The 19,781-nt window shown below is 42.8% G+C and overlaps 1 long non-coding RNA gene across 1 annotated transcript in view; it reads right to left on the bottom strand.

Annotated features, from left to right (window-relative positions):
- LOC121277144 overlaps positions 1 to 19,781 on the bottom strand; it is a 36,762-nt gene that overhangs the window by 4,424 nt on the left and 12,557 nt on the right. Inside the window, exon 2 of the long non-coding RNA XR_005942822.1 lies at positions 7,690 to 7,817. This is a non-coding gene — a long non-coding RNA (uncharacterized LOC121277144). The remainder of the gene's footprint in view (positions 1 to 7,689; positions 7,818 to 19,781) is intronic.

Here is a 19,781-nt window from a genome sequence, read left to right as displayed (position 1 = left end):
AATTTTACAAGTCAGCGAGCGGGAGCGAGGCCCGCTCGCCAACGCATAACATGACTTGTGGTGATGTCGGGGGGAACTCCCGACATCACCGCACACCATTTAAATTTTCGGGAAGGCGGGTGCGCAGCAAAATCAGCTGCGGGCCTGCCGACCTGTCAATGGCCAATTGAGGCCAATTGAGGCCATTGACAGGGTCAATTAAGTAATTAAAGGACCTGCCCGTCCAACGCTGAGGTTGGTGGGCAGGCCAGGAGCCTCCGTGGGAAGTAGAAAAAAACATGAAACCTCATCCACCGGTAGGAAGAGGTTTCATGTAGGCTTTAAAAAGTTTTAATAAAGATTTTGTAAAAATTTTGGACATGTGCCAACTCATGTGACAGTGTCACATGAGAGGACATGTAAGGGAAATTTTACTTTTCTATTTTTAATATTTTTTAAAGTAGAGGCGATCTCCCTGAGGCTGCACTTAGCCTCAGGGAGATGAGTGCGCTCTCTCATGCGCATGTGTGAAAGAGTACACTTTCGATTTTAGGAATCCCCCCTTCTCCCGCACAGAGACCGCAAAATGCTTCCCTGCAGAAGTCACGCTGGGCAGACCTTAATTGGTCCCCCATCCACCCCCGTGTAAAATGGTGCCGCGCCTCTGATTGGAGGTGCGGATCAGAAGTGCAACTGTACATGCCTGCCCATCAATATCCCCCCCACCGTTGGGGGGAAAATTCAGCCCTGGGACTTTTTCCATGGGATGCCACAGGATCTTTTATATCCAACTGAGAGGGCAAATGGGACCTCAGTTTAATGTCTCACCCACAAGGCGAGACCTTTTTACAGTGAAGTGCTCCCTCAGCACCACACTGGAGTGTCATCCAAGCTTAGGCCTCTGGAGTGGTCTACCACTTTAGGCATGGATTTAATCAACCAAACCAGAGCTGAAACTAATCTTAATTAAAATCCTCAAGTTGTACAGCTATGCAGAATTTCCTAATCAGTACATTAAGTATTCCCTCAAATTTGATGCCAGTGTTACTTTTTTGTTTTCAATCTGCAGTACTGTGCTATGAAAAATGCAAATTGGCTGTGCTTAGCTGAAATTGAACAGAAACCTCGTCCAAATATAATCCTGATCCAAAAAAATCTCTTTACATACTTGCTATTCCGTTATTGGATATGTTGTGCTGAGTTATAGGGAAACAGATTGTTTATTGGTTGTCATTCTCAGTTTGGCAGGCTGTGACCAGTGGGGTGCCTCAAGCAAACAGTGCTTGGGCCCCAGCTGTTCACAACCTATATCAATGATTTGGATGTGGGGACCAAATGTAATATTTCCAAGTTTGCCGATGACATAAAACTAGCTGGGAATGTGAGTTGTGAGGAGAATGCAAAGAGGCTTCAAGGGGTTTTAGACAGGGGAAGTGAGTGGCCAAGAACATGACAGATAGAGAATAATGTGGAAAAATGTGAAGTTGTCCAATTTTGTAGGAGAAACATAAAAGCAGAGTATTTCTTAAATGGTGAGGGATTAGGAAGTGTTGATGTCCAAAGGGGCTTGGATGTCCTTGTTCATGAGTCACTGAAAGCTAATATGGAAGTGCAGCAAATAATTAAGAAGGCCAATGGTATGTTGACCTTATATGCAAGAGAATTTGAGTACAGGAGTGATGATGCCTTGCTGCAATTGTATGGAGCCTTGCTGAGACCGCACCTGGAGTACTTTGTGCAGTTTTGGTTTCCTTACCTAAGGAAGGATATACTTACCATAGAGGGAATGCAATGAAGGTTAACTAAACTAATCACTGGGATGGTGGGATGGTCCTATGAGGAAAGATTGAGGAGAAGAGGCCTAGGTTTTCTAGAGTCCAGAAGAATGAGACGTGATCTCATTGAAACATACAAAATTCTTACATGGCTCAGCAGGGTAGACGCAGGAAGCATGTTTCCCCTGGCTTGGTGGGTAGAGAGGTGGAGCTTAGATCCAGAGGACACAGCCTCAGAATAAGGGGTAGGCCATTTAAGGCTGAGATGAGGCGGAATTTCTTCACTCAGAGGGTGGTGAATCTTTGGAATTCTCTACCCCAGAGGGCTGTGGAGGCTCAGTCACTGAGTATGTTCAAGACAGAGAGATAGATTTTTAGATATTAAGGTTATCAAGGGATACAGGGATCATGTGGGAAAATGGTGTAGAGGTAGAAAATCAGCCATGATCTAGCTGAATGGCGGAGCGAGTTCGAGGGGCTGAATGGCTTACTCCTCCTATTTTCTATGTTCCTATTTTATTTCTTTATTCTTTATTGGGATGTGGGCATTGCTGGTAAGGCCAGCATTTGTTGCCCATCCCTAATTGCTCTTGAGCTGAGTGGCTTGCTAGGCCATTTCAGAGAGTAGTTAAGAGTCAACCACACAGCAGATTTCCTTCCCTAAAGGATCTTGGGTTTTTACAACAATTGATCATAGTTTCATAATCACCGTTACTGAGACCAGCTTTATATTCCAAATTTATTAATTGAATTTAACTTCCACCTATGTTCCTTTGCCATTCTGCATTGAAAGGGGAGGAATGGTAGCAATGTGTCAATACCAGAAGTTTTAACATAATTAACCAGAGGGTTGAGAAGGTTTTGGTGCCATCTGCCTGTTGTGATCAAGCAGAATTCCAATGAGTTTTGGCAGACAATTCTCAAGGAGGAAACGGAATAGTAAAAACAAACTTGCAAAGTGAAGGAGAAGAGAGAAAGACATTGGGCAGGAGCAGCAGGCCAGCCAGCATGAAATGTGGGCTAAAGGCTCAGCGCTACCGGGGTGGGGGCGGGAGGAGTGCAAGCGCTGGTCAGCGTGGGCACGGCGGGGGGAGCGCTGAATGAAAGCTCTGATGGCAGAGAGCTGCTTCAGGGCGCTGAAGAATTTAATTGCAATAAAAACAGATTTTAAAATCCGGAAAAAAATGTCCACACATCAGAATCAGTCACCCGAACATATACATGATGAAAATTCCAGCCATACGATTTTATTTTTAAAAAATTGATGATGGAAACCTCATCCCGCCGTGGATGAGGTTTCCTGAAAAATGCAAAGGCCGCCTGGCCTCTTTGTCTGCCTGCCAACCGTAATGTTGGACGGGCAACGAAAAATCTCCATTAATTACAACTTTAATGGCCTTAATAGGCTTCTTAATTGTCGGCTTCAGGCCCTTGCATGCGTCCGCCGACCGAAATATCACGCGAGTACGTGATGACGTCAGGACCCTCGCCCGATATCATCATGTGCTATTTCACACTTGAGTGGGTCAGGCACGTGCCTGCACGCCGAGTGAAAAATTCTGCCCGTTGTCTTAAAAAGATACTGCTGTGACATGGCTACTTTAAGACACTGTTATAACTTCTAAAATAAAATCCACAATGTGCACCCAAAAATAAAGAGTCATATTTCTGAGAATATTGATTTTAAATGATCAAAACAAACAGCAACATTATCAATAAATATGTACCTTGAATATTGCTAAGAGACATGTTGCTGAAGCTCTTCATCTGACACGCATCAGGACAAACATAAGAATGTCAAATTTCAAATGACACGACAATTTATGCTACAGTAAAAATGGTTGCTGATTGGCTGGCAAGTCAACTCCGATTATATCAGTATCTTGGAAATTATTTTATGTGGAATAAGCAACAAAGGGAAGGTGATGGCATAGTGGCACTGTCGCTGGACTAGTAATACAGAGATCCAGGGTAATGCTCTGGGGACCCAATTTCAAATCCTGCCAGATGGTGGAATTTGAATTCAATAAAAATCTGGAATTAAAAGTCTAATGATAACCATGGAACTTTTGTTGATTGTTGTAATGCCCTTTAGGGGAGGAAATCTGCTGTCCTTACCTGCTCTGACCTACATGTGACCCCAGACCCACAGCAATGGCTTCTGAACAAGTGCAGTTAGGGATGGGCAATAAATGCTGGCTTTGCTAGTGATGCCCATATCCCATGAATGAATTAAAGAAAAACAAAGGTCAGAAAGAAAGTCAAGGAATGTTGGAGATGCACAACAGAATCGTGGGAAAATGTTTGTTCATTCTTTGTTTACAACAGTGACTGCACTTCAAAAGCTACTTATTTGTCTGAAAGCACTTTGGGATTTCATAAGTTGGGAAGGTGCTATAGATATGCAAGTCCTCATTTCCTTCTGATGAGTTCTAAATTGTGTGAATGTATCAAGGATGTGGATTGGTGAATTAATGATTTTCCCACAGTTTCCATTTTTATTTCAATTTTTTTAGCATTTTCAGCTCTTTAAAAATATTAATCCGCAACAAATTAAGTAACAGAGTTGGATATGATAAAGAAAGAACTTGCATTTTTATAGTGCCTTTTATGACTTAATAAATTCCCAAAGCATTTTGCAGAAAATGAAGTACTTTTGAAGTCTAGCCACAGTTGTAATGTAGGAAACATGGCAGCCAATTTGCAAACAGCAATGTAATAATGACCGGATGATCTGATTCAGTGACGTTGGCTGAAGGATAAATATTGACCAGGCTAACAGGGACAGCTCCCCAGCTCTTCTTTGAAATAGTGCCATCCTTTGCTTCCACCTGAGAAGGCAAACTTGGTTTAGTATCTCATCCAAAGTCAGCACTCTCTGACAGTCCAGCTCTCCCTCAGTACTGTACTAAGGTGTCAGCCTAGATTTTGTGTTGAAGTTTCTAGTGTGAGACTTAAACTTAGGAGGTGAAAATAGAGGCTCCTGCAAAGTAACCCACCCAGTAATGCTGGGCTAGCTAATTTTAAGTTCTTGAAAGGTACTGTGACTTATATGTCGGTTTTGGATTCAACTTAATCTAAAGTTGTTAATATGTAATATATGTTTAAAGCACTTTAAGCAAAACAGATACTATGTACTAAGTAACTAATAATAAAAGCAATATTGCAGATGGGTCATTATTAACTACAAGGTACCACCTTCTTAAAGTAAATTATAGAAGATTGGGATTAATTCTAACTAACTGTCTTTTGTCTATTTGTGTGGACTTTTAAACTGTGTTTATTGCTGTTGTTTCAAAAGAGAATTTTGATGAAACCATTAATATTGGCTTTGAAGAGTTGCTCAGATTGATATGAGCATTAGGAACAGGAGTACGCCATTTAGCCCTTTGAGTCTATTCTGCCATTCAATGAGTTCATGGTTGATCTGTGACCTAACTCCATGTGGTCACCTTTTCCCCATATACTTTATTTCCTTTAGATAACAGAAATCTATCAATCTCAATTTTAAAAATAACAACTGTTTTAGTGTTAATTGCTGTTTGCAGATGTGAGTTCCAAACTTCTCTCACCTTTGCACAAATTTCTTTAATATGTTTGGATGACAGAAATCTATCAATCTCAGGTACAGGCACGGTACATCAAGGTAGCATCTGACCGTGTGTGGCATCAAGTAGCACTAGCAAAACTGTAGTCCATGGGAATCAGGGAGAAAATTCTTCACTGATTGGTGTCATAACTAGGACAAAGGAAGATGGTTGTGATTGCTGGAGGACAATCATCTCAATTCCAGGGCATCACTACAGGAGTTCCTTGGGGTAGTGTCCTAGGCCCAACCATCTGCAGCTGCTTCATCAATGACCTTCCCTCAATCATAGGGTCAGTGGAGGGTGTTATTCACTGTTGATTGCACAGTATTCAGTATCATTTGTAACTCCTCAGATACTGAAGCAGTCTGTACCTACATACAGCAAGACCTGGACAACATTCTACTTGGGCTGATAAGTGGGCCAAAACATTCACACTACATAAGTACCAGGCAATGACCATCTCCAATGAAAGAGAATCTAACCATCTCCCCTTGACATTCAATGGCATTACCATTGCTGATTCCCTCACTATCAATATTCTGTAGATGTTATCATGTGACCAGAAACTGAATTGGGCCAGTCATAAATATTGTGACCACAAGAACAGGTCAGAGTCTGGTAATTTAGGGTAACTCACCTCCTGACTCCCCAAAGTCTGTCCACTATCTACAAGTCACAAATCAGGAATGTGATCCAATACTCCCCATTTGCCTGGATGATTGCAGCTCCCACAACACTCAAGAAACTCAGCACTCAAGACAAAGCCACCCACTTAATCGGTACCCTCTCCACCACCTTAAACATTCACTCCCTCCATCACCAGCCCACAGTAGCAGCAGTATGTACCATCTACAAGATGCACAGCAGCAACTCACCAAGGCTTCTTCAACACCTGCAACATCTACCACCTAGAAGAACAAGGGCAGCAGATGCATGGGAACACCACCACCTGCAAATTCCCCCCCAAGCCACACACCATCCTGACTTGGAGATATATCGCTGTTCCTTGGCTGCCACTGAGCTAAAATCCTGGAACTCCGTCCCTAACAGCACTGTGGGTGTACCTATACCACAGGGACCTGCAGAGGTTCAAGAAGGCAGCTCATCACCACCTTCTCAATGGCAATGAGGGGTGGGCAACAAATGTTGGCCTAGCCCATGATGCTCACATCCCATGAATGAATAATTCAAACCATCCTAACTGACGGTAACTGTTCTTGGATATAATAAATTGCTCTCGCTTTTTACATTAACTTTATTCTATTTTCCTTCTCTTAAAACCATTAATTTTCAGTGTTGCTATAAGGATAAGCTTAAAATGGTGATAGTGTGGAATAGAAGACGGTATTCTTGAGAAGCAGGACATCCAAAAAATGTGGGGCCTGAACTTCCTCGGAGTGACAATCAGAGTTGGATTGCCGCTCTGCTCCTACTTTCTTACCTGAATATCTTCTCAATCATTGTCTGACCTTCCAACTCAAGCCGGTTGAGAACTGTGCAGGGCAGTGCACTCCTGAGGCCTTCTGTTGAGGGCTTCAGAGTTGGTTGCAAGGTGGCCATGCCCCCCCCTTTTTTTTTTTAAGTGGCACTCACCCCCGTAAATCAGGTAGGTTGAAAGGTCCAGCCACTTTCAAGCCAGGGAGAAGGTAGGTTTGTTGGGTAAGTGGTTAGAATTTGTGTTCAGACACTCGGTGGGTCGGGGCGGTGGGTGTACCAGTCGGTGGGATGGTTGGACAGTTGGTGGGGTGGTGGGGTTTTTGACAGTCGGCAGGTGGAGGGTGGTTGGACAGTTGGCAGGGGTGGGAGGTTGTATTGGGTAAGGCCTGAGATGTAGTCAGGATTTGAGAGGGAATCGTGTTGGGGAGGTAGTCAGCAGATGGGAGAGTCCAGTTGGTGGCAGTCCATATGGTGTGGAGGGGAGTAGTCTCATGATGGGGGAAACTCCCTTGGAGTGGGGGGGGGTGGTAGTTTGGTGTGGGGGTATTTGGGATTGTGGGGGAGTCCCTCTGTTGGGGGTTAATTGGGGTTGTGGGGGAAGTCCTTTTGAGTGGTAGTTGGGGTTGTGGGAAAGTCCTTTGGGGGGGGTAGTTGGGGTGTGAGTTGTGGTGGGCCGAGTCCCCTGGGGGTTTTGGGGGAGTCCCGAGGGGGTCTGGGTCCATACAATAGTTACCTAGAAGCTACAAATGGTTTTAATTGTTTTAACTTTTTCTGGGTAATTATTGATGTAAGGCAGTCAGAACCAGCCGAAGTTTGCAATTTAACTGGCATTTTTGAGTGGTTCCCAGCGCAGGTCAATTACCCATCTGGGGTTTACACTTCCTGGGCAATTGCTCTATAATCTTTACCTGGGAACTTGGTGGAGGAGGTCCCCAGTGCATCTTTGGGGTACCCCTCCCCCCCAGATACACTCAGCTGGAGCTTGGAAGTTACGGCCTTAGCTTCTCTGGTCCATTTTGGTGAGAGGTCATGCTGCCTGAAACATTAAGATAAAAGCAAAATACTGCGGATGCTGGAAATCTGAAACAAAAAACAGAAAATGCTGGAAAAATCTCAGCAGGTCTGACAGTGTCTGTGGAGAGAAGAACAGAGTTAACATTTCGAGTCTATATGACCCTTCTTCAGAAACATTGACATACCCTTTCTCTTGCATTGTTTTTGTGGATTTGTGGCCTTTATAGATTTTTAATAATGTTTTTATTCCAAGTGACCTTAATCACAATAGGCCAAAAGAAATACAATTGGAAAGTGTTTGAAGCCTGTTCTCTTATCTACCGATTGAACCCTGTCTCATCATGTGCTTGAAGTTTTGGTTTCACATTGCAAAGGCTCCTTAATAATATTTACATGTGTTTTGACCTACTTGGGGAGGGATGTCTCCACCCAGGTAAATACAAGAAATACATGAATGTTTAAGCCATTCATGTTGATGAACAATTTAATCATCGGACAGGGTTTGCCTATATGAAGCCCTTCAGGCTGATTTGCCCTTCAACCCATTGTAATGCTGGAGAGGTGCTTTCACGAAGGAGAGGACTAGACAGAAACTCTCCGGTAAAAGCAAAATACTGCGGATGCTGGAAATCTGAAACAAAAATAAAACAGAAAATGCTGGAAAAACTCAGCAGGTCTGACAGCATCTGTGGAGAGAAAGACAGAGTTAACGTTTCGAGTCTGTTTGACTCTTCAGACTCTTCTTCAGAGTCTGGTGAACAACAGGAGCCAAAGGGAATTGGGACTGCCCCACCTCTAACCAGTTCACCAGACTCTGAAGAAGAGTCACACGCACCTCCAAACGTTAAATCTGTCTTTCTCTCCGCAGAAGCTGTCAGACCTGCTGAGTTTTTCCCAGCATTTTCTGTTTTTTTGTTTCATAAACACTCCGGGCTCCTACAGGAAGACTTGGACAAGGTGCCAGAGCATATTCCACTAGACCGCAGAACCAGAAGCCAGCAAGAGTCCGGCTCATTAGTGGGTTTTTTTTTAAAAACTTCTTTATAACTGTGTGTGTGTGTGTGTGTGCTGCAAATAGAATATCTGTCTCGATGGGGAAATCCCATTGCATTTCCTTCCGTCCACATTCAATCCTTATACTTCGGTGGGAGAGGGCGGGTGCTGCTCAGTTTGAATCCTCATTTACCAGCACCCGGATCTCGAATAAGCGTCTCGCCCACCCCACAGCGATGGGGCAGCAGCGCATGATTTCAAGGAAGCGACCATCCCGCTGTCGGCAAGTGGGTCCTTCAACGCTGACGGTGCTGCAAAAGTGGTTTCTGATGGTGGGAAGAAGCGAAGGGACAGTACAGTCCCAGGGTCAGTTTGCTGATCTGAGCGAGTCTCAGCCGCCCTCAAGCCGCAAGGTTTCGGAGTTACCTCTCCGAAGGGATCAAACCTCTTTGATGTGTGGAGAACAGCCTTCAGTGCAGGAGCCGACACGTTTCGAAAGTCGATTCGGCCTGTATTTTTTTCAAATAAATCAATCGCGGGCTAAAGGTTGCAGGTACTCCAAGCCTTGTCTCCAAACATTTAAATCCCACCCGGAGAGCGAGTTCTCCTGGGCAGCTGGAAGGAGTCTATGTCATTATATGGCTTGAGTAAAACACTTCAAATCACCACGTGAACAACTAAAATTTCAATTCATCACCATGCGTTCACAATTAAAATTAGTTGAAATGACACTATTAGGAATTCACCACGTGGCTATACCCATCCCGAGAAAATTCTACAGGCGTTCATAATAATTAATTTGTTCTATCATTTTAAGCTTTAACAATTCTGATCCATAAAAGCAACGATTTCGTTTAAATTCTACAAGTGATATTACGGACTTTACATCCCAATACATTATTTTTTAAGACATGGAATATTCACAATGCACTCTTTCCCATGAATAACAAATGATATAAAAATAATACTTTCGGAATAAAACATATGCCAAATGTTTGTAAATAGGTAGCAACAACAACATCCTGGGGTTACCATTGACCAGAAACTGAACTGGACCAGCCAAGTAAATACTGTGGCTACAAGAGCAGGTCCTTCACTGTCACTGGGTCAAGAGGCTGGACACCATCCAGGGCAAAGCAGCCCAGTTTGATTGGCACCCTATCCACAAACATTCACTCCCTCCACCACTGACGCACAGTAGCAGCAGTATGTACCATCTACAAGATGCACTGCAGGAATGTACCAAGGCTCCTTCGACAGCACCTTTCAAACCCACGACCACTACCACCTAGAAGGCAAGGGAACAGATAGATGGGAACACCACAACCTGGAAGTTCCCCTCCAAGTGACTCACCATCTTGACTTGGAAATATATCGCTGTTCTGACTATCACTGGATCAAAATCCTGGAACTCCCTCCCTAATAGCACTGTGGGTGTACATACACCACATGGACTGCAGTGGTTCAAGAAGGCAGCTCACCATTATCTTCTCAAGGGCAATTAGGGTTGGGCAACAAATGCTGGCCCAGACAGCGACGCCCACATCACATGAATGAATAAAATTCTAAGGATTTACATAAGTTTGACTTAATGACAATTGAACATGTTTTCAATATTTATTGCTGATCTCTAATTGCCCTTGAGAACTGAATGTCTTGTTAGGGCGTTTAAGAGTCAACCATATTGCTGTGGGTCTGGAGTCACATGACAGATTTCCTTCCCTAAAGAGCAATAGTGAGCAATTCCAATTATTTATTGGACTCAGATTTCACTATGTGCCATGGTGGGATTTGAACCTGGGTCCCTAGAGAATTACCCTGGGAAGGTAGAGTGATAATACCACTATCCTCCTGCCTCCCCACTATTCAGCATCATATGGATATATACCCCAAATAAAAACATATGATTGCAGATTAAAGGGCTGATTAGTTAGTGGCGGGACAGGCCCAATTCCCTTTGGCTAGTGTTCACCAGACCACCCAGTACCCACTGAAACAGGACAACCAGATTAAGTGGGCAGCAGTGAACCCAAGGCTATAGCCAGGATGCTGTTGTCACCTTTCATCCTTTCACTGACTGTTAGCCAATCGGAGCAGTGGTGAACCATGGCATCTGCTCATTGGGCAACTTCTTAATTACTTAAAAAGGCCTGTTTTCAAGGAAGGGCAACTTGCAGTCAGCTGAAACCATAGAACGGTTGCAGCACAGGAGGCAGCCATTCAGTCCAGTGGAACTAGTCCCACTGCCCCGCCCTTTTCCTATAGCCTTGTAGGTTTTTTTTCCTCTCGCCATTGAATTTTCCATCTCACTCTCAGGCAGTACACTCCTTGGGCAGAATTTTCTGCCTGTAGGGTGGGCGGGCCCAAGTCAATCTCCGGTGGGCGGGGAGCCCATGCCTGCCAGAGAAGCGGGCCCCACTGCCATTTTAAGTGGACGGGCCAATTAAGGCCCGCCCAGCGTGACGTCCGGTGGGAAGCGCTACGCGTTTCCTGTGCCGGCAGGGGGGGGGGGGGGGGTACGATTCCCCAAAAGCAAGAGTGCACTCTTTTGCACATTTGCACGAAAGAGTGCACATCTCCCTGAGGCTAAGTGTCACCTCAGGGAGATTGCTGACAGTTCTAAAAACATTAAAAATAGAAAAAAAGAAATCCTTAACATATCCTCCTCATGTGACAATGTCACATGAGATGGGACATGTTCATAAATTACACTAAAACTTTATTACACTGTTTGAAACCCTACATGAAACCTCATCCCACCAGTGGATGAGATTTCATGTTTTTTCTATTAGCCACCAGGGCTCCTGGCCTGCCCGCCAGCCTTAAGGGTGGACGGGCAGGTCCTTTAATTGTTTAAATGACTCTGTCAATGGCCTCAATTGCCCATTGACAGGTCGGTGGGCCCGCAGCTGATTTTGCTGTGCCCCTGGCCTTCCTGAAAATTTAAATGGGCCGGGATGACGTCGGGGGTTCTGTCCAACATCATCCGGCGTCATTTTAAGCAACGACGAGCGGGCCCCGCCCCCTGCTCACCGACGGTAAAATTCAATCCCTTAAATTGGAACTCCTTTGCTTCTTGATCCTTCCAGCAATGGGAACAGTTTCTCCCCATCAACTCTATCTAGACCCCTCATCATTTTGAATACCTCTATCAGATCTCCTTTTAATCTTTGAGGAGAACAGTCCAGCTTATCCAATTCACCACTGAATTTTGGGAGGGACATCAGGTAGCCTTGATTCCTGAATACATTGCCGGTGTACACTGCAGGAAAACAAATCTGTTAACATTCAGGTCCCCTGTCAACAAGGACATGAGGCCCAGCAACACTGAACACAAAATTGACAAGGACCTCAATCACAATTATCAAGTAAAAGACACACAGATGGTGCAATGCAGTAGATATGTTATTGGACTAATAATCCAGGAGATCTAACTTCAAGTGGCAGTTTGGAGAATTTGAAACCTCTTTTAAAAATCAGGAACAGACTGGTATCAGTAAATGTGACTATAAAGAGAGGGGAGTGGCAGTGAGGCAGTAGCATAGTGCTTTTGTCACTGGACTGGTAATCTAGTGGTCTGGGTTCAAATCCCACCATGGCAGTTGGTGGAATTTGAATTTAATAAAAAATCTGGAACAAAAAGTCTGATCATGCCCATGGAACCATTGTTGATCATTGTAAGAACCCATCTGGTTCACTAATGTCCTTTAGGGCAAGGAAATCTGCCATCCTTACCTGGTCTGGCCTACATGTGACTCTGCAATGTGGTTGACTCTTAAAAAATCTCAACTGAACAAGTGGGCAATAAATGCTGGCCTAACCAGCCAGCAACACCCACATCCCATCAATGAATATAAAAAAAAATCAGCCATGATCCTGTTGAATAGTGCAGCAGGCTTTACCCCTGTTCTGATTTCTATTTCTAGTGATCTTATGAACAGACCATAAGAAGTAGGCCATTTGGCCCATTGAGTCTGCTCCATCATGGCTGATCTGATAATCCTCAACTCCACTATCCTGCCTTTTCCCCATAACCCTTGATTCCCTTTCTGATTAAAAATCTGTCTATCTCAGCCTTAATACACTTAATGACCCAACCTCTACAGCCCTCTGCAGTAAAGAATCCCACAGATTCACTACCCTCTGAGAGAAGAAATTCCTTCTTATCTCTGTCTTAAATGGCAACCCCTTACTCTGAAATTATGCCCTCCCTAGCTCTCCACAAGGAGAAACAACCTTTCAGCACCTACCCTGTCAAGCCCCTTATATGATTCAATAATGTTGCCTCTCATTCTTCTAAACTCCAATGAATACAGGCCCAACTTATTCAACCTCTCCTCATAAGAAAACTCTTCCATACCCAGGATCAACCTAGTGAACCTTCTCTGGAATTCCTTCAATGCTAGTACATATTTCCTTAGATAAGGGGACCAAAACTGTTCACAGTATTCTAGGTGTGGTCTAACTACTGCCTTGTATAGTTTTAGCAAGACTTCCCTATTTTTATACTCCATTCCCTTTGAAATAAAGGCCAACATTCCATTTGCCTTACCAATTACCTTTTGAACGTGTATGCTAGCTTTGTGGAATTCATACACGAGGACTCCCAAATCCCTCTGTGCTGCAGCTTTCTGCAGTCTTTCTCAATTTAAATAATATTCAGCTCTTCTTTTTTTCTTGCCAAAATGCATAACTTCACATTTTCCCACATTATATTCCATCTGCCACATTTTTGCCCACTCACTTAACCTGTCTATATCCCTCTGTAGATTCTTTGTGTCATCCTCACCACTTGCCATCTATTTTTGTGTCATCCGCAAACTTGGTGATAGTACATTCACTTCCCTCATCCAAGTCATTAATGTATATTGCGAATAATTGTGGTCCCAGCACTGATCCCTGTGGCACTCTGCTAGTTACAGGTTGCCATCCTGAAAATGCCCCCCTTATCCCAACTCTCTGTCTTCTATTAGTTAGACAATCCTCTATCCATGCTAATATACTTCCCCCAACACCATGGGCTCTTATCTTATTATGTAGCCTTATGTGCAGTACCTTATTGAACACCCTTTGGCAATCCAAATATATTACATATACTGGTTCCCCTTTATCTATCCTTCTTGTTACCTCCTCAAAGACTTCTAATAAATTTGTCAGGCATGATTTCCCCTTCATGAAGCCATGCTGATTCTGCTTGATTATATGCATTTCTAAATGCTCTGCTATTAACACCCTTTATAATAGACTCTAACATTTTCCCAATGACAAGGTGTTACATTGGCAGCTTGCCAATCCTCATGGCTGACTCTTGACTGTCCTTTGAACTGGACTATCATGTACCCCATCCAACAGCTAAACAAGGATAAGAAAATAGTGATACATGGATCACCAGGGAGACTGCAGCAGTGCTGGAAAATGTTTCCCCATCACTTTCTCAGGGTAACTCAGGTTGGACAACAAATGTCGGCCTTGCCAGCAACGCTCACATCCCGAGAATTAATTTTGAAAAGTCATCAACCTCAGTCAAATTAGTGCAATATGTAAGAATGTAGACGGCCCCTCGGTTATTACACTTAATATGCAGTGGTTTCCCAACCATTACACTACTCACGGATTTATTTTTAAAATACGCACTCATTATTAAATGAACGGCACCGAATGAAGTCCTATCCGTTGCATTGTGGTCTTTTGTTAGGATTATATTTAATGATTATTAGGATTTTGTTAGGATACACCATCGGTAATAGTGAAACGGGGATCATGAAAAATGAAGAACTTTGAAGTTCTAGGAGTTATGTTAGTTGAATCTAGTATCTCGAACGCTCACCCCTATTTTAGTTTATGCCCTGCTTTCTCTGCCTCTGATGCACGTACGAAATTGCAGGTCGCTCTCCTTGGCTTCATAGTTCAGGACGGACGTTAAGTGAATGGCAGAACAGTATGGTTCACCATCTTAACCCCCGGCACGGTGACATGCCTAAGGGCAACCGTGTATTCGTGTTTTTTACTGACAGATTGCAGGGACTGGGGTAGAATAAATTGGGATCCCACCCAAGCCATGTTCGGCGTGACTTAACCCCGAGGAAAATAGTCACGCGTTGAAGTCCTACATTTTGGGTCGAGGAATTATTCTTGAACATCACTGCGATTAAAGGTTCGCGGTTCATTCCAAAACAAACGGACGCGAGTCCTTTGATTTCTCAGAGATGTGCTGCAAACCTAGAATAATGATAATAATCTCTAGCAATGATTTATCCCTAATTAGAAACACAGTTCTTTATATATAGCGCAGTATTCCTATTTACAGCAATTATATTGTTCACCATTTTAATATACACAAAACGTGTGTAATTATATAGATTACGATTCAGTGTCACGAAATTTTACACCTGTATTAAACAATACAAAACTGAATATGTTTAATTCAGCAACCTTCATGCCAAGTGTCGATTTTTTCTAAATATCAGAAAGATTCACACAAGGTTCAATAATAGCAATAGACTTTGGCTTATCGACTCCCAATTGATACATGGATAATCTGTACTCTTGAGTATAGAAGAGGCTTATCTAACTGAGGTGATCAAAGTTATTCAAGTGTTCCCTTTACCTCTGAAGAAGTCATTCGGACCCGAAACATTAACTCTTTTTTTCTCCACAGATGCTGTTAGACCTGCTGAGTTTTCCCAGCATTTTCTGTTTTTGTTTCAGATTTCCAGCAGCCACAGTATTTTGCTTTTATTCAAGTGTTTGCTAGGTTAGAAAGAGAGGAACTATTTCCTCTAATGGAGGAGCCCAGGACAAAAGACTGTAATTTTAAAATTAGGTCTAAACACTTGGCCTTCAAGAGTGAAATTTAAAAAAAAACTCATTCACATAAAAGGGCGTAGAAATCTGGAACGCCTTCCCAAACAGAAGTAGAGATTGGCCAGTCAAGTGAAAATTTCAAAACTGAAATTGATAGTCTTTTGTTAGGTGATGATATTAAGGATAGGGAATCGAGGCAGGTAGGTGCAATTGCATTGAATATACCACACAGAAACAAGGCACTCAGAGCAAATGGTCTTGTATTTTTGCTCAGCAGGAATCCCCTACCATTCCATCTACATCATCACAGCCTTTAGACACATCTTTCTATTCACTTTTCTCTCATGTACTCATCTAGTTTCCTTTTGAAAGCATCTAAACTATTTCCCTCCACCACTCCCTGCGGTAGTGAGGAAAGGAAAAGCTCCTTATTTCCCTATCGGATTTATTAGTCACCATCTTGAAGTTATGACCCCTTGCTTTGGAATCTCCCACAAATGGACACATTCTCTTCATACTTACTCCATCCAAGCCAATAATAATAATAAAGACTTCTAGGCCAGCATTAAGTTTTCTATTTTCCGAAGTAAAAAGCTCGTCAATTCAGTTTTTCCTTATATTTGTAATCAGTTTTTGTAGCGGGCCTTTTTGGGCTTTCTTGGCTACTTCTTTATTTGTTTTACAGGGTGGCAAGGTGAACCAGAACTACACACAGCACTCCAAGGACAAGCTAATCAGCATCTTATTTCTTTCTTAGCATTTGTAATTGCTTTGCTGACCTTCAGAGCTGCTTTTAATAATTTGTTCGCTTGTATTCCTGAGTCCCTTTGCTCTTCTACCCCATTCAGTTTTTTCTCCCCTGAGTTGTAGGTGATGTTTCTATTTTTCCTACAAAATGCAGTACCACACGTGTATCTACATTAAAATTAATTGGCCATTTAACTGCACGGTGTACAAGTTTTCTCAAGTCTTCTTGTATTATGTTGCATTTTTCCTCAGAAGTAGGTACATCCATCGGAGACAGCATGACTATGATCCATCTGAATCGTGCAAAAGGCTGCAGTGGCTGAATGGCCCATTCCTGCTCTGATGCTCCTAATTTGTCAGGTTTGCTTTAATAGGCGACTGAAAGTAGAGGTGAGATGAGTTCTATGAGATTTTCTGCTGAAAGTGATGTGTAATTACTTGGATTTATAGAGTAAGTATTTGAAATAGTCATAAAACCACAAAGAGGTGAAATGATAATACACTAATACTTCTGACATTAACTGACTGACACAGATAAGTGGCACTTTTTTATTGTGATATTGTACTCATTTGCTGCTTTGGGGCTGCAATTATTTCCAAGTAGCAATATGTATGAATGATAAAAGCAAAATACTGCAGATGCTGGAAATCTGAAATAAAAATGCTGGAAAACTCAGCAGGTCAAATAAATGGTGCAGCTATGGGTACCCTCATGGGCCCCAGTTATGCCTGTCTTTTTGTGGGGTAAGTGGAACATTCCTTGTTATTCCAATGCTACCAGACCTGCTGAGATTTTCCAGCATTTTCTGTTTTTATTTAATATGTATGAATATACATGTGAGCGTGTGTGTGTGTGTGTGTGTGTGTGTGTGTGTTTGTAGTGGACCAGGTAACACATGCAGACCTATTAAATCTATTATAAGTATTTTGAAAACTATATTTCTAATTGTACAATTAACCTAAAAAAATCTACAAATGCTAGAATCACTAAACTTTACAGCATGAAAGGCATTGTGCCTTTACCAGCTCTCTGAAAGGGTTGTTCACTTAATTCCATTGTCATATCCTTTGCCTATATGCTTTTAATTGTTTTTCTTTTCCACCTCTCTTTTAAAAGCTATTGCAGGTTCTCTTTTCACCAACTTTTCTGACAGAGCATCTAATGTTTTTTAAAATCCTTAATTTGTCCCATTGGTGATGATTCTACATGTATGGCTTCTAGTTATGGACCCATATACCAATGGAAATATATTCCCGCCACATCCCCCCTCCCCCCACCAAACCAACATTTTCCTTGCTAGACTGTTCAGAATGTTAAACTCCTCAACTAGAACACTTAACTCTATTACTTCTATTCTATTCTACTGAAATAAGCCTTATTTTCTCCAGTCTCACCTTCACAAATAAAACCTCTCATCCTTAGCATCATTTTTAAAAATTCGTCCCTGGGATATGGGTGTCACTAGCTAGGCCAGCATTATTGCCCATCCCTAATTGCCCTTGTACAGAGGACATTTAAGAGTCAACCACATTGCTATGGGTCTGGAGTCTCGTGTAGGCCAGACCAGGTAAGGACGGCAGATTTCCATCCCTAAAGGACATTAGTGAACCAGATGGGTTTTTACAACGTCAACAATGGTTTCATCTTCAACAAAAACACAAAGTACTGGGTGTGCACCAGAAAGGACCAACACCTGCAAGGAAAAAATAGACCAATTAAAGCCTTTAATTAAGGGTTACCCAAAACGTTTAACTACCTTTCTGCACTGCACTGTTTTTATTTGCATCTTTTCTCCAACCAGCCAAAGAGGGGAGAAGATTAACTTTTCTTTCATAGAGATGGTCTAATAATTTTTTGAACAGAATTGTTCAGGTTCTGAGTTCTTTTGCATCCTTTGCCCCATTTCTTGTTGGCCAGTAGGTATTTCTGCATATATGTATGAGTGTGTGTATGTGTGTCTGTAAGTATTTGTGTGTATATACATGAATGCCTGTTTATGTAGGTCAGAATGATCCTTATCTATGATACTCTTGCTGCTGCTGTATGGTCCACCAATATCCAAGTATTTCAGGCTACCATGAACAGTGGCCCATTGTGCGAGCTAGCTGAGGGTGTCCAGTACCCAAGTGACTATAGTCCAGGCAGGAAGTCAGTGCTTTCAGGAGGAGGAGAGAGAGAGGGTGCAGGGGTGGGGGGGTGGGGTTTGGTGGGTAGAGGCTGGCTGGCAAAAGATATCTGGAAAAATGAACTTAGCTTTACAGTCAGATTGTACATATTCCAACCAGGTGAAGATCCCAGTGACCGAGACCACTGCTTCACATACCTAACAACTAAACCCAGACTCAAACTAATTGTGGGTTTTAGTTTCTCGTTGTTATCTTTTGGGTCCCTGCTTGTCCAGCGAAACACTAACTAGGGCTGCCGACCCTCCAGGATTGGCCTGGAGTCTCCAGGAATTGAAGATCAATCTCCAGGACACTGCTGTGTGCAATCCTGGAGAAAAATCATTGGGACATGAAAAAAGATTGTTTTTTTTTGTCATCCTCTTCGAACATTTCTCTTTACCAGAGGTAGAAATACTGAAAATGGCAACGAAAAGCTGTTTGGCTGACAGTCTAGCATCATCCAATTGGGTAATGAGTTTTTTCTTCCTTTCCAATTGGCTTAGGAGGGCAGTGAGTCACTCGGATGAATATGTTGGCCAACTGGAGAGGGGGTCATGTGATGAAACTTGCAGGAATGCATGGAATCACAGTTGGTAATTCTAATAGCGATGGCAAGTGTGCAACCTAAATATCCCAAGCAATGACGCACAGGAACCACCCTGAACCAGACTAAAGGATCATGACAAACCCCAGCGTAACTCAATTAGATTCAAAATTTCCTAACACTTTTTGCCTTGGTTCCGCCGATTGCGCTGGGGTCTCTATGCAAAACTGGCGGAAACTCGACCATTTTTTAAAGTTGGGCCTGTGCCATTATTGTCCCTGCGCTCGGTGCGTTTTCCTGGTGTATTGCTGTTGGAGGGTGGGTCGGGGGAAGAAGGCAATTAACATTGAGAAATGGAACCGTTTCTCAGCCTGTATGATGCATTTTAATTTGTGCTTCACCGACCAGTCGGCAAATGAAGGGAAATAAAACCCAGATTCAGAACCAGTTTAGTTTGGGATTCAGAGCCTTGCAGATTAGCCCTACTTGAGATCAATCGTGACTCTTCATCAATTCTTCACGGTCCAATGGACTTTAAACCTTGTTTAACAAGTTTATATATATCCATATCCGGAGCTAGAGGAGGAATGGAAATATTGATTTCACTTAGCAAAAGTGCAAAGTATAAGAACGAGCCTCCGACCCACTTTGTACTGTTCTTAACTTTGGCTGCGGGGGTTTATTCTGAGTTTATGCAGGGACGAGTAGGAAAGTTTGGCAGAACGGCTGCTA

Source organism: Carcharodon carcharias, chromosome 4, assembly GCF_017639515.1.
Source record: "Carcharodon carcharias isolate sCarCar2 chromosome 4, sCarCar2.pri, whole genome shotgun sequence".
In the NCBI taxonomy this organism is placed as follows: Eukaryota; Metazoa; Chordata; class Chondrichthyes; order Lamniformes; family Lamnidae; genus Carcharodon; species Carcharodon carcharias.
The sequence above is the reverse complement of the archived record's forward strand: the minus strand, read 5'-3'. Positions and strand labels throughout refer to the sequence as shown.